At 37.2% G+C, this 16,753-nt stretch overlaps 1 protein-coding gene across 2 annotated transcripts in view; it reads left to right on the top strand.

Annotated features, from left to right (window-relative positions):
* WNK3 (WNK lysine deficient protein kinase 3) overlaps positions 1–16,753 on the top strand; it is a 120,693-nt gene that overhangs the window by 99,400 nt on the left and 4,540 nt on the right. The window lies entirely within an intron of this gene.

The following is a 16,753-nucleotide window of genomic DNA, read 5'->3' as shown; positions in this document are numbered from 1 at the left end:
GAAAATATGAACAGACCAATCACAAGTGATTGAATTGAAATTGTGATTAAGAATCTTCCAACAAACAAAAGTCCAGGACCAGATGGCTTCACAGGTGAATTCTATCAAACATTTAGAGAAGAGCTAACACTCATCCTTCTCAAACTCTTCCAAAAACTTGCAGAGGAAGGAGCACTCCCAAACTCATTCTCTGAGGCCACCATTACCCTGATACCAAAACCAGACCAATATACTACAAAAAAAGAAAATTACAGACCAATATCACTGATGAATATAGATGCAAAAATCCTCAACAAAATACTAGCAAACAGAATCCAACAACACATTAAAAGGATCATACACCATGATCAAGTGGGATTTATCCCAGGGATGCAAGGAGTCTTCAATATACGCAAATCAATGAATGTGATACACCATATTAACAAATCGAAGCATAAAAACCATATGGTCATCTCAATAGATGCAGAAAAAACTTTTGACAAAATTCAACACCCATTTATGATAAAAACTCTCCAGAAAGTGGGCATAGAGGGAACCTACCTCAACAGAATAAAGCCCATATATGACAAACCCACAGCAAACATCATTCTCAATGGTGAAAAACTGAAAGCATTTCCTCTAAGATCAGGAACGAGACAAGGATGTCTACTCTCACCACTATTCAACATAGTTTTGGAAGTCCTAGCCACGGCAATCAGAGAAGAAAAAGAAACAAAAGGAATACAAATTGGAAAAGAAGAAGTAAAACTGTCACTGTTTGCAGATGACATGATACTATACATAGAGAATGCTAAAAATGCCACCAGAAAGCTACTAGATGTAATCAATGAATTTGGTAAAGTTCCAGAATACAAAATTAATGCACAGAAATCTCTTGCATTCCTAAACCCTAATGATGAAAAATCTGAAAGAGAAATTAAGGCAACACTCCCATTTACCATTGCAACAAAAAGAATAAAATACCTAGGAATAAACCTACCTAGGGAGACAAAAGACCTGTATGCAGAAAACTATAAGACACTGATGAAAGAAATTAAAGATGATACCAACAGATGGAGAGATATACCATGTTCTTGGCTTGGAAGAATCAATATTGTGAAAATGACTCTACTACCCAAAGCCATCTACAGATTCATTGCAATCCCTATCAAATTGCCAGTGGCATTTTTTACGGAACTAGAACAAAAAATCTTAAAATTTGTATGGAGACACAAAAGACCCTGACTAGCCAAAGCAGTCTTGAGGGAAAAAAATGGAGCTGGAGGAATCAGACTCCCTGACTTCAGACTATACTACAAAGCTACAGTAATCAAGACAACATGGTACTGGCACAAAAACAGAAACACAGATCAATGGAACAAGATAGAAAGGCCAGAGATAAACCCACGCACCTATGGTCAACTAATCTATGATAAAGCAGGCAAGGATATACAATGGAGAAAACACAATCTCTTCAATAAGTGGTGCTGGGAAAACTGGACAGCTACATGTAAAAGAATGAAATTAGAACACTCCGTAACACCATACACGAAAATAAACTCAAAATGGATTCAAGACCTAAATGTAAGAGCGGATACTGTAAAACTCTTAGTGGAAAACATAGGAAGAACACTCTTTGACATAAATCACAGCAAGATCTTTTTTGATCCACCTCCTAGAGTAATGGAAATAAAAACAAAAATAAACAAATGGGACCTAATGAAACTTAAAAGCTTTTGCACAGCAAAGGAAACCATAAACAAGACGAAAAGACAACCCTCAGAATGGGAGAAAATATTTGCAAACGAATCAACAGACAAAGGATTAATATCCAAAATATATAAAGAGCTCATGCAGCTCAATATGAAAAAAACAAACGAACCAATCCAAAAATGGACAGAAGACCTAAATAGACATTTCTCCAAAGAAGACATACAGAAGGCCAAGAAGCACATGAAAAGCTGCTCAACATCACTAATTATTAGAGAAATGCAAATCAAAACTATAGTGAGGTATCACCTCACACCAGTTAGAATGGGCATCTTCGGAAAATCTACAAACACCAAATGCTGGAGAGGGTGTGGAGAACAGGGAACCCTCTTGCACTGTTGGTGTGAATGTAAATTGATACAGCCACTATGGAGAACAGTATGGAGGTTCCTTAAAAACCTAAAAATAGAATTACTATGTGATCCAGAAATCCCATTACTAGGCATATACCCAGAGAAAACCATAATTCAAAAAGACACATGCACCCCAATGTTCATTGCAGCACTATTTACAATAGCCAGGTCATGGAAGCAACCTAAATGCCCAACGACAGACGAATGGATAAAGAAATTGTGGTACCTATATACAATGGAATATTACTCAGCCATAAAAAGGAACGAAATTGGGTCGTTTGTTGAGATGTGGATGGATCTAGAGACTGTCATACAGAGTGAAGTAAGTCAGAAAGAGAAAAACAAATATCGTATATTAACTCCTGTATGTGGAACCTAGAAAAATGGTACAGATGGACCGATTTGCAGGGCAGAAGTTGAGACACAGATGTAGAGAACAAACGTATGGACACCAAGGGGGGAAAGCCACGGGGGGGTGGGAATGGTGTTGTGACGAATTGGGCGATTGGGATTGACATGTATACACTGATGTGTATAAAATTGATGACTAATAAGAACCTGCTGTATAAAAAAATAAATAAAGTTCAAAAATTAAAAAAAAACAAACAAACATGTATATATGGGAGAGACCCAGGAAAACTGAGTTAACTCACCAAAATGACTGAAGCCCTCACCTTAAATACCTTAAATAGCATCTTTAGCTAACAACAAAAGAAGATGTTGGGGGACTTCAAAGGGGAGGAAGGCAATTCACATGAAGATGGAAAAACAAATATTTGCTGGGCCATGCAGAGACAGTGGGACACAGAGTGGACTCTGATCTTTAGCTCTGCCTAGAGTTTACCCCACCACACCTAGCCCTGTTCTTTGCAGATATCTCTGGTGATAGCTCTATAATAGAAACAGGTCCTCTATCTAAATTATTTTAGGCAGTGAGAGGGAGGTCAAAGTTTCTTCCCAAGTCATTTGGGCCTTGATTATTTTTAGTTTGAAATAATCCACAAGGTGAAGAGATATTTTGGGGTAGCAAGTTTTGCTTCCGTACACGGGCAGCGGAACATTCTCCAAGCTCATCTTGTATACTTCCTGCTCCTAGAAGCCACCATTTCCACAAGGAACCATAATTCATTTTATTGGAGATTAGGTTAGAAACCAAGATCTGGGTGCTTGGTGTGCTCATTGCTACTGGGGTGTCATTGCTTCTAGGCCCTTTTAGCTGACAGATTAGGAAATACATCTATGCATACTAACTGATATATATCCATGTCTATGAATATTTCTGTATGTAACCATCTGTGTCTATATTAAGGTAAATATGCATTCATATTGGTATCTCCAACTCTAATCCATTACCATATGGATTATATAGCCTTCTTCCCTTGTTTATCTGTAAACTCCCAGTCCAACAGTGAGAGGCTCTCACCATCCCCTATCCATTTATTTAATTGTTCAATTCCAGTATAAGGTATAGTGGTTTCAGATTTGTTAATTTATGCCCCAGTGGGAAATACCTTTATCAACTAGAATGCAGTGCTTATGAATAATTTCTTTTGCCTTTAATATTATAGGTGCCACTCATTTCCAAAGTTATGTAGGTCAGCACTTGTTCCTGTACTCCTTTATGTGATATTCCTTCATATATTTGTAATATGATTAGATTCTTTTGTCACATTCTGCATTCCATCCTGGGATCCCCTGACCTCCTAAATGATTTTTTAAAATTTCATACATTAAAGTTGACTCTTTTTGCTGTAAAGTTCTGTACTTTTTAACAAATGCATTCCATCCTGGGATCTTTATGACCTCCTAAATGATTTAAAATTTTTTCACACATTAAGGTTTATTCTTTGTTCTCTAGGATCCTCTGTGGGTTTTTTTTGTTTTTTTGTTTTATAAATTTATTTATTTATTTTTGACTGTGTTGGGTCTTCGTTTCTGTGCGAGGGCTTTCTACAGTTGCGGCGAGCGAGGGCCACTCTTCATCGCAGTGCGCGGGCCTCTCACTATCGCAGCCTCTCTTGTTGCGGAGCACAGGCTCCAGACGCGCAAGCTCAGTAGTTGTGGCTCACGGGCCCAGTTGCTCCGTGGCATGTGGGATCTTCCCAGACCAGGGCTCGAACCCGTGTCCCCTGCATTGGCAGGCAGATTCTCAACCACTGCACCACCAGGGAAGCCCCCTCTGTGTTTTGATATGTTGTATTGTAGGGGTTTTTTCAGTTCCAAATATTTTCTTATTTCCCTTGAGACTTCCTCTTTGTTCCATGGTTTATTTGGTAAATTGTGTTGTTTAATTTCCAAGTGTTTCGAGATTTTTCTTATTATCTCTGTTACTAATTTATACTTCAATTTCATTATGATCAGAGGATATATTTTCAATGGTTTTGATTACTTTCAGTTTGTTCAGGTTTGTTTTATGACCCAGGATATGGTTTATTTAGGTGAATGTTTCATGTGCACTTGAAAATAAAGTATACCCTATTGTTGTTTAGTAGAGTTTTCTATAAATGTCAGTTAGATCTAGATGTTTGAATGGTATTGTTCAATTATTTTATATCCTTGCTCATTTGCTGTGCACTGCTTCTATTGTTGAGTGAAAGAAGAGTGTAGAAGACTCCAGCTGTAATTATGGATTTGTCTCTTTCTCTTTTCAATTCTGTCAGTTTTTGCCTCATGTATTTTGAGGGTATTTTGTTGGTTACAGACACAGCATTGTTATGTCTTCTTGGTGAATTGACTTTTATCATTATATAATATCCCTCTTTATTCGTGGTTATTTTTGCTTGCTTTGATGTCTCCTTTGAGATTAAATACCCTTTCCATCTTTCTTTTGGTTATTGTTTGCATGGTGTATCTTTTTCATCCTTTTAGTTTTAACCTGCCTATATTATTATATTTGAAGTGAGTTTCTTGCAGACAGCTTATGGTCACATTAAAAAAAAAAAACCCATTCTGGCAATCTCTTTCAATTATTTTTAAACCATTTATAGTGAATGTAATGATCAATATGTTTGGATTTTGGTCTGCCATATTTTAAATCTGTTTTCTGTTTGTTTTTTATTCCTTCTCCTTTCCTACCTTCATTTGGTTTATTTGAATGTACTTTTAGTATTTCATTTTAATTTATCTATTATGTTTTTTCTCTATTTCTTTGTACATTTTTAAGTGGTTGTTCTAGGGATTATAACTTTTCAGTCTACTTAAAATCAAACTTTTACTACTTCAAGAGGAATGTAGAAACCTTACATCCATATAGATTTCTTCCTTCTATAAATTGTCTTAAGTATTCCATCTACATATATGAAAAACTATATCACACGGTGTTATAATTTTCATTTTGCTTGAATTTCAGAACTGAAAAGAATACATTTACCCTGATATCTACCATTTCTGTTGGTCTTCCTTCATTTCTGCTCTTTCATGTTTCCTACTCTTATAATTTCCCTCTGTTTGAAGATCTTCCTTTAGTGTCTCTTTTAGAACAGATCTGCTGGTGACAAATTCTCTTAACTTTTTTTTCATCTGAGAATGTCTTTTTTCACACCTTCATTCCTGAAGGATAATTTTGCTGTATACAGAATTTTGGGTTGACAACGTCTTTTAGCATTTTGAAAATATTATGCCACTTATTTCTAGCTTCCATGGTTTGTGATGAGAAATCCCTAGAAATTTGAATCATTGTTTTCCTGTATAAAATGCATTGTTTTTCTCTGGTTGCTTTCAGAATTTTTCTTCTCTTTAATTTTCAGCAATTTTTCTGTTTCAGTTTCAGCAATTACATATGTAGGCATGCGTTTCTTTGTGTTTATTTCTGTTTTGAGTTCACTGAGCTTCTTGAATATGTGGGTTTATGTCCTTTGCCAAATTTAGCAAGTTTTCAGCTAGTAGTGCTTCAGATATTGTTTTCTTATCATGCTCTTTTTTTCACTCTCCTTCTGGGACTCTGATGACACAGATTTTAGACTTTTTGCTATTGTCCTATAGGTCCCTTAGTTTCTGTACATGTTTGTTTTTCGTCTTATTTCTCTGTTGTTTAAATTGAATTTTCTGGGGGGTGGTGGGAATGAGTGAAATAGGTGAGGGAAATTAAGAAGTACAAACTTCCAGTTAGAAAATAAATGAGTCACGGGGATGAAATGTACAGCATGAGAAATATAGTAAAAAAAAATACAAAAATATAGTATCTTTGTGTGGTGACAAAGGTGGTCAAAAGGTACAAACTTCCAGTTATAAGATAAATAAGTACTAGGGATGTACTGTACAACATGATTAGTACAATTAACACTGCTGTATGTTATATATGAACGTTTTTAAGAGAGTAAATCTGAGTTCTTATCACAAGGAAAAAAATTTTTTTCTTTTTCTTTTATTTGGTATCTATATGAGATGATGGATGTTCACTAAACTTATTGTGGTAATCATTTCATGATGTATGTAATTCAAATCATTATGCTGTACGCCTTAAACTTATACAGTGCTCTATGTCACTTATATCTCAATAAAACTGGGAAAAAATTGAATTTTCTTTTGTCATCTCCCTTCTGCTGTTGAGTTCATCCAAGGAGGTTTTTTGATGCGTTTTTTTGGTTGTTGTATATTTTTTGGTTCTAAAATTTCATTTATGTTCTTCTCTATTTCTTTGTTGAGATTTTCAATTTTGTCATTGGGTTCAGTAGTTTTTGTGATTACCTATTTGAGCATTTTAATAATAGCTGCTTTAGAGTCTTTGTCAGATAATTCCAACATCTGTATTGTCCTTGAATTAGTATCTATTGGTTATCTTTTCCCATATGAGTTGAAATTGTCCTGGTTCTGTGTATGCCAAGTCATACTGAATTTTATCCTGGACATTTTGAATATTCTAGGACTCTGGTGTCTTTTTAAAATCCTCTGTAGAATGTTGACATTTTTGTTATAGGAGGTAATTGACCCAGTTATTTTTACCTTATGAGTTCCAACCTGTCTTCTGTGTTCTGTTGTTCTAATGTCAGTTCATTTGCTTTGCCTCTGTGGTGCTCTTTGGACCTGTCCCACGTGTGGGTCTCCTAGTGGGTCTCAGTCTTGGGAAGTTGCCTGTTAGTTCAGTTTTCATGTCTTTGGTATGCTGAATAGGATTGGATTCATGTATGCACAGCTCAGTAGTAAATCCAGGAATTCAAAAATAACTTTCCTCAGTTCTTCCCTCCCTGCAGTACCTCCAGTACTTTCTGATTCCCAGTGACTCCTTTTTTTGTTCCTCAGCCAGAAATCTGGGATTTTAGTTACTCCGCTCTCTTGTGCACACCTACCACTGTGCACATGTTTAGGGCCAAGCTTTGGGAGATTAGAGACAGCAGTAAAGCAACAGTGATTGTCTTCACTCTCATGGAACTATAACTCACGCCACTGATCAGAAGGGAGGGGTCCCCTCCCTCAGAGTTTGGCTTCCATGAGCTTCCAGGGACTCTCCCACCACAGGATTGCTTGGGGGTAGGGGAGAGAGTACAGAGAAAAGAAGAAAAAAATAGGAATTTCTATACATTTTGAGAATGTTGGAAGTTCCCTTTCCCATTTCTCATGCCAAAAGTAGAGGATTTCCTCTGGAGATTTCTCTGAATACCCCAGTGCCTGCTTCTAGATTAACCATGGATACCAGATAGGAAAAATTGGTAAACTCACTGCCATTTTAATGGTACTTTGAATTTTGGTCTTATTCCCTAGTCACCTGCTACTATTAACTCTTCACAATCCTCAGATTGCTGCTCCATGTATTCTGTCCAGCTTTTATGGAGAGACTAAATATGTTAAGCCCGTTTGCCCCGCAGTGTATAGCTGCTGATGTCTCTGCTCAGTTTTCCCCCCTAGTTTTTATTTTTAAGCTTGACTTTCTGGGAGTGACCCCTATATCTGCATTACTTAGTGTTCAGCCAGAGATTGATCAGAGGTTGCACTTTTAAACACCTCAAGCCTGAAGGGCTTCCACTTTCTGCTGCTGGATCTATGTGTGGCCTGGGAAACTCATTTAAACTTGAGGCCATTTTCTAGCTTTCATTTTCCTCTAGGATTTCTCATGCCTCCTCCTTGCATGTTCAGGCTCTGTCAGCCAGTGATGTGTGTATGGTTTGGGCCCTCGAGTTTATGCTGTGCATGTGACGATATTCCAGTCAACCTGAGATATGTGGACAATTGATCAAGCCTGCGATGGTTGTCTCACTTCCCAGGTCTCCCTGTTAACCTCAGGTTAATGGAGATATTGCTTCTAAAGCTCCAAATCAAGTGAGTTACCTATGGCAGCAGTAGCAAAGCTTATTGTTTTCTCAGCCTGTCCTGCTGTGGTTGAATTGCTGGGCAAGAAGAGCTGGTGCAGAGGTAACAGAAACAGCCATGGGCAAAAACGCCACAGATTACACAGTTCTTAAAAGTTGAGTAGTTTTCATGAGTAACACTTTCGATTTTGTTGTATGACTTTGGGCAAATTCCAGATTGCTGAAATGGTTGTTTTTGAGAGTTCTGTCCAGTTTTATTACTGCTTTTGAGGGAGAGGATTTGAAAACCTCCTCACTCTGTCATGCTAGAAGCCAGAAATTATTTTTTAGCAGATAGGAATGACAGTATCTAACTATTAAACTTCCATTAAATTAATTTATTAAAATGTTTAGATTGATTCCTAAGCAGACTTAATATGAAAATATTATTTCCCTAAATGGGAACTAAATTATCTTCATTTTCTCTTTCTTTTAAGAATTCATTGAAGCCAAGTTTGCAAAGATAGGGTGTTCCACACATACCTTCTAGTGGTTTTATTACTTCATTGACTATCACAGAACCAAGTGATTTCATATTTCTAGTTCTAATAGCTCTCTTTCAAAGCTTGCTGACATTTCATATTTTCCCCATTTAGCGAAGATTGGTGGACACATTTGTTGGCCTTAGCGCAGCATTTTGTAAGCTGTCAGCAAGGAGTTAATAGGTGTTGCGTGGTCAAATAGGAATTGTTGGAGTCAATCATATAAAAACCATTTTTTCACTGTAGACTCTCTTAGATCCTTTACTGTGCTAATATGAATTGAGAATTTTCAAGAAAGGAAATAAATGTACATGTCCCAAAACAGTTTTACCAGAGAACCCACTTTTCACAGAACACATTTTAAGAAGCACTGCCTTAACATATATACAAAGATCCACGTCCATCTTTCCCTACACACAGGTATACCTATTTTGTGAGAAACATGAACTGATGCAGGATATTGCATGTAATGGTATCTACAATGTAGGTATGCGGTTAACTTATAATATGAGCACTGTGCTAAACTATGCAGAAAAGAGTTAACATAGCAGGCACAAGACTGCTATCTATAGAAAGGCCTGCTTCCAAGGTTGGACCTTGGCTGGTGTGCAGGAACTTGGTTTCCCTTTCTTCCCTAACTGATAAGTATAGCTCACGTTGCCTAGATTGTTGGTACAAATAATGTGATTTATGCCGAATACCTGTTTTCCTTCTTAGAGTCTGGCATTTTGGTAAATGCTAGGCAAAAGGTGCCTACATGACCAGTCACCAATAAAAACCTTGGGCACTGAGTCTCTATTGGGCTTCCCTGACCAGAAACTTACCATTTTTTGTTGCTGAGAGAAAGGAGCATACTCAAGAATGCTCCCTCACCATAGGAAGAGAGCATAGGGAAGTCTGTGCATTAATTTCTCTAGAATCCTGTGTATTTTTCCCTTGCTGATCCTATGTGCATCCTTTTGCTGTAACAAACTTGGCTATGAACACAACTGTATGCTGAGTTCTGTAAGACCGTCTATTGAATCAGTGAATCTGTGAGTGGTCTTGGGAGCCCTGAAACATAATCGCATTACATAATCTCAACCCTCAAAACATCTCTAAAGTAGGTAGAAGTTAGTCTGTCCTTATAGGCAAGGATACTACAGTTAGTGGGGTTAAGCAAATCTGTCTGACTCCAAAGTGTTGGCTCTTCACTGTTGTACTGCATTGCCTCCCAATACCAGACATCCTGTCTGCAGTGGATTGAAAGGAGGCAATGGGAGATCGTCAAAGGCGATAGTGGTCTGAGACTGCTTCATTCAGGAAGTAGGATTTGAGTTGGTGTTGAAAGGTAAATGGACCGGATTAAAATTGATGAAGTGGAGTGTGAAGAGTATTGTCAGTAGGTAGAATTGCATGTTATAAAGGCATGCAAATCGTAAAATGTAAGATGTATTTGGGAGAAAGAGAATATAACATTTGGGTGAAATGGAGAGTTTACATTAGAAGGTTTTTTCCCCACACTTTTTTTTTTTTAATTTTTGGCAACTGCCACAGCTTATCTATGCTATAGTTTGATGTAAGATAATATATTTAATCTAACACATTATTATGTATTTAAGCTTAATATAATGTTCAAGGATAATAAATAAGATAATCTATGTTTGCATGTTCTGCAAAGACAATCATTCCTACCAAGGACTTTGCCACCGAAACAAGTTGAAAACCCACTATTGTAGTACTAAGAAACTGTTAAAGTTTGGGTTTTGGGGTGTTTTTTGGAGCAGAGGAATGAAATGCTGAAAACAGCATTTAACTGGTACTAATCTGGTGGCAATGTGAAGAATGTATTGGCTAGAACCAGGGAGTGAATCTATTTAGATCATTACCATCATGGCAGTCCATATATGAGATGATTAAGAGTTTAGAGAAGTATGGAAGTGAAAACAGACAGGAGATGCTGTATAGGATGATTTGCCATGATGTGGTAATAAACTGGATATGTGTGTGTTTGTTGGGAGATCCAAAGAGTCTGAGTCTGGGTGGTTTGTAGAAAATATGGTATCTTTAACAGAAATATAAGATTTAGGCAAACTGTCGTGCTTAGACGATGATAGGCTTGACTGTAGGTGTATTTAATTGAAGAATTTATTGACATTGAATTGGAGAAACACATTTGGAAGTTGGTTGTGAGGTTGGACTGAAGAGACATCAAGATTTGAGATAAGAGATGGAAACATCTGCAGTTGGGTGATTGCTGGAACTATCTGAATGTAGGAATCACCTTGGGGGAAAACAAAAAAGAACACCAAGGACTGAACTCTGATTTTACTCATTTGATCAATAAGAAATGAATATTAAAGAGCACCTTTGAAGTTATGTTACTACCTATCATAAAACACATTTGAAGAGCACTTCTTTTAATGTGCATTCATCGGGTAATTTCTGGTTTGTGAACTTTAATATGATATGAATAACTTTCAAATGAAATCAATAAATGTTCCTAACATTTATCAATCAATAAATGTGCCTAACTGAATAGTTAGGCACTGAATAACATTCAGTAGGGTATACAGAAGTAGACATACAGTGTTGTACACATGAAACTTATATAATGTTATAGATCAATGTTACTTCAATAAAAGAAAAATAAATACTTGTTTGGGTTTGTTATTTCTTCCTCTACTTGTTGGCAACTGTATCACTAGTGCAGCAGCCATCATTGCCCGCCAGTTGAGTGCATAAGATCACTTGTTCCACCAGATATGTACACAAGAAGAATCCTGACATTGGGTTTTCCGTGAGTACAGAAATGTTCTTAAATGAATGACATTCAAACTTAGCTCTATTTTTTTAAAGAAACTAAAGGGGAATGAGCACAGAAATACTCCTTCAGGTTAGTTGGGTGGGCAGAAATGCTGGCACTAATATGTATATGTTTCTGGCTATCGTCTGCTTTTTATTCCTACCTGCTGACATTTTTCCAGGTTAAGAACACAATCTATAAAGGCTTCAGCTCCAAAGTCTTCCCCAACATTGTTGTGCTATTTGTTTGCTCACTGGAGTTGGCAGAGAATCACATGAATGTGCAGAGGGATAACAGGAAAAAATGATACTTTTATTATAGGCTGACTTGTGTGTCCTTGGGTTTTAAGTTTTAAAAAAGTAGGAATTAAAAAAAAAAAGTAGGAATTCCACCAAGATTGGTACGTCCTTTTAGTACATCATGGTTACCCAAAATTAGTAAAAGTTATTTTTGTAAAACTCTTTTGTATATGAGAATATGTTCCACTTAATTCATTAAACTCTTCTTAAGCAATTTTCACTAATATGTTTCCATTTAATTTTTATTAACAAAATTCCACACTTTATTTTGATTTCCTTAGTTTTTGCATAAATTCTTTTTCTATTCTAGGATCCCATCCAGGATACCACCTGATATTTACTTGTCATGTCTCTAAGCTCCTCTTGGCAGTTTTCTCAGACTTCCCTTGTTTTTTTTTTTTCTCTGTTTGTTTGTTTTTAAATTTTATTGAAGTATAGTTGATTTACAATGTTGTGTTAATTTCTTTTGTACAGCAAAGTGACTCAGCCATATATATATATATATATATATATATATATATATATATATATATATATATATATATAAATGTGTGTGTGTGTGTATTCTTTTCATATTCTTTCCATTATGGTTTGTCACAGGATATTGAGTATAGTTCCCTATGTCCATTTAATTTTTAATCTCCTTGACTCTAAGCCTTCAGTAGCACAAGGGTCATAGAGAATGACAGGCTATGCATAAGCAATCATTGAGATTATCATGTTCCTCCTTATTAAGCAATTTTCTTATCCTTTTCCCAGTTTGTTGCATGGGTTGGCATGGTACAATGGAAAGCACACTGACCAAATAGTCAGGATACTTGGGTTCTAACCCCAGCGTATAACCTCAGCTGTTTACTTTCTGGATTCCAGTCTTCCCATCCCCAAAATAGAATGATACTTGCTGAACCTATATCACGGGCCTGTTATGAGTTTCAAAGAATATAAAGAAAAGTACTTTGAAAGTGTTTATATGTAGGCTTCTTGCATTATCCTTTACATTTTTTATCGTTTTTCACAATTAAAAAAAAGTACCATAACAATTATACAAGATATTTTCACATGTTTATTTAATTAAATCTGTGGAAGTGTTACTGTGCTTAAATTTCACAACTGCATTTACTAAAATTCGTTTTAGACCCACTCTGTAAGTTTTGACTTGTAAATCAGTCAGAGGAACTTTATGAATCTTTTCTATGAGAATGATTTAGTTAGCCTGTATAATAGCACTAAATAATTTAAAGACAGTGTGATGTTCAGATTAGGAAACTTTTCACTGATGAAGACATCTGTAATTGATTTCTTTCATCTATTTGGACATCTTGTGCTCCAGAACTCATGAGGCTAACAAAACCATCTGCCTTCTTATTTCTGCTATTCTAGATAGACATTCTTTTTATCAATAATAAACAGAAATATCGGTAAACAAAAAATTAAATGAGATTCTAGTTTTCTGAAGATTGTTGAAAGTCAGTATGGTATATTAAAAGAAAGAGTTCTTGTCTAGGCTTTAGAATTCTGGCCCTGGCTCTGCTGGTATCTAATTGCAAGAACTCAGGCATGGGGCTTCCATGGTGGCACAGTAGTTAAGAATCTGCCCGCCAATCTACAGATTCAGTGCAATCCCTATCAAACTACCAATGGCATTTTTCACAGAACTAGAACAAAAAATATCACAATTTGTATGGAAACGAAAAAGACCCCAAATAGCCAAGGCAATCTTGAGAAAGAAAAACGGAGCTAGAGGGATCAGGCTCCCTGACTTCAGACTATAATACAAAGCTACAGTAAACAAGACAGTATGGTACTGGCACAAAAACAGAAATATAGAACAATGGAACATGATAGAAAGCCCAGAGATAAACCCACGCACATATGGTCACCTTATCTTTGATAAAGGAGGCAAGAATATACAATGGAGAAAAGACAGCCTCTTCAATAAGTGGTGCTGGGAAAACTGGACAGCTACATGTAAAAGAATGAAATTAGAATACTCCCTGACACCATGCACAAAAATAAACTCAAAATGGATTAAAGACCTAAATGTAAGGCCAGACACTATAAAACTCTTAGAGGAAAACATAGGCAGAACACTCTATGACATAAATCACAGCAAGATCCTTTTTTACCCACTTCCTAGAGGAATGGAAATAAAAACAAAAATAAATAAATGGGACCTAATGAAACTTAAAAGCTTTTGCACAGCAAAGGAACCATAAACAAGACAAAAAGACAACCCTTAGAATGGGAGAAAATATTTGCAAATGAAGCCACTGACAAAGGATTAATCTCCAAAATATGTAAGCAGCTCATGTACCTCAATATTAAAAAAACAAACAACCCAATCCAAAAATGGGCAGAAGACCTAAATAGACATTTCTCCAAAGAAGATATACTGATTGCCAACAGACACTTGAAAGAATGCTCAACATCATTAATCATTAGAGAAATGCAAATCAAAACTGCAATGAGGTATCACCTCACACCTGTCAGAATGGCCATCATCAAAAAATCTACAAACAGTAAATGCTGGAGAGGGTGTGGAGAAAAGGGAACCCTCTTGCACTGTTGGTGGGAATATAAATTGATACAGCCACTATGGAGAACAGTATGGAGGTTCCTTAAAAAACTAAAAATAGAATTACCATATGACCCAGCAATCCCACTACTGGGCATATACCCAGAGAAAACCGTAATTCAAAAATACACATGCACCCGAATGTTCATTGCAGCACTATTTACAATAGCCAGGTCATGGAAGCAACCTAAATGCCCATCAGCAGATGAATGGATAAAGAAGTTGTGGTACATATATACAATGAAATATTACTCAGCCATAAAAAGGAAGGAAATTGAGTCATTTGTTGAGACGTGGATGGATCTAGAGGCTGTCATACAGAGTGAAGTAAGTCAGAAAGAGAAAAACAAATATCGTATATTAATGCATGTATGTGGAACCTAGAAAAATGGTACAGATGAGCCAGTTTGCAGGGCAGAAGTTGAGACACAGATGTAGAGAATGGACATATGGACACCAAGGGGGGAAAACTGCGGTGAGGTGGGGATGGTGGTGTGCTGAATTGGGCGATTGGGATTGACATGTATACACTGATGTGTATAAAATTGATGCCTAATAAGAACCTGCAGTATAAAAAAAACAAACAAAACAACTAAAAAAAAACAAAAAAAAAAAACCTAAAAATAGAACCACCATATCACCATATGACCCAGCGATCCCACTACTGGGCATATACCCTGAGAAAACTGTAATTCAAAAAGAGTCATGTTGGGCTTCCCTGGTGGCGCAGTGGTTGGGAATCTGCCTGCCAATGCAGGGGACACGGGTTTGAGCCCTAGTCTGGGAGGGTCCCACATGCCGCGGAGCAACTAGGCCCGTGGGCCACAATTTGCTGAGCCTGAACGTCTGGAGCCTGTGCTCCGCAACAAGAGAGGCCGTGATAATGAGAGGCCTGCGCACCGCGATGAAGAGTGGCCCCCACTTGCCGCAACTAGAGAAAGACCTCACACAGAAACGAAGACCCAACACAGCCATAAATAAATAAATAAATAAACCCAAAAGTTTAAAAAAAAAGAAAAAGAGTCATGTTACCCCAATGTTCATTGCAGCACTATTTACAATAGCCGGGACATGGAAGCAACCTACGTGTCCATCGACAGATGAATGGATAAAGAAGATGTGGCACATATGCACAATGGAATATTACTCAGCCATAAAAGAAACGAAATTGAGTTATTTGTAGTGAGGTGGATGGACCTAGAGTCTGTCATACAGAGTGAAGTAAGTCAGAAAGAGAAAAACAAATACCGTATGCTAACACATATATATGGAATCTAAAAAAAATTTAAAAATGGTTCTGAAGAACCTAGGGGCAGGGCAGGAATAAAGACGCAGACGTTGAGAATGGACTTGAGGACACGGGGAGGGGGAAGGGTAAGCTGGGACGAAGTGAGAGAGTGGCATGGACATATATACACTACCAAATGTAAAATAGCTAGTGGGAAGCCGCCGCATAGCACAGGGAGATCAGCTCGGTGCTTTGTGACCACCTAGAGGGGTGGGATAGGGAGGGTGGGAAGGAGACGCAAGAGGGAGGGGATATGGGGATATATGTATAAGTATAGCTGACTCACTTTGTTATACAGCAGAAACTAACACACCATTGTAAAGCAATTATACTCCAATAAAGATGTTAAAAAAAAAATCTGCCTGCCAATGCAGGGGACACGGGTTCGATCCCTGGTCTGGGAAGATCCCACATGCCGTGGAGCAACTAAGCCCGTGCACCACAACTACTGAGCCTGCACTCTAGAGCCCATGGGCCACAACTACTGAGCCCGCATGCCACAACTACTGAAGCCCACACACCTGGAGCCCGTGCTCCGCAACAAGAGAAGCCACCACAATGAGAAGCCTGCGCACCACAACGAAGTGTAGCCTCCGCTCGCCGCAACTAGAGAAAGCCCACGCACAGCAACGAAGACCCAACACAGCCAAAAATAAAAACAAATAAATAAATTTATTTAAATAAAAAAGGAACTCAGGCATGTCAATTTACTTTTTCTGGGCCTCATTTCCCCATTATAAAACAAGTGGTTTTAGATTGGACTTCTAAGGTTCTTTCCATTTTTAACATTCTGTCATTGTTTTTTAACTCTTCTAAGTATGTCTGAGGAACCTGATGATAAGATTAGAGTTGATACTAATATTTTTGAGATACTATTTATTATATTTGACTTATACCTAAGGTGACCATATAATTTGCCATCCAAACAAGAAGAAACTTTT

The sequence above is a fragment of the Eschrichtius robustus genome, chromosome X (genome assembly GCF_028021215.1).
Source record: "Eschrichtius robustus isolate mEscRob2 chromosome X, mEscRob2.pri, whole genome shotgun sequence".
Classification (NCBI taxonomy): Eukaryota; Metazoa; Chordata; class Mammalia; order Artiodactyla; family Eschrichtiidae; genus Eschrichtius; species Eschrichtius robustus.
This window is presented reverse-complemented; position numbering and strand designations above follow the sequence as displayed.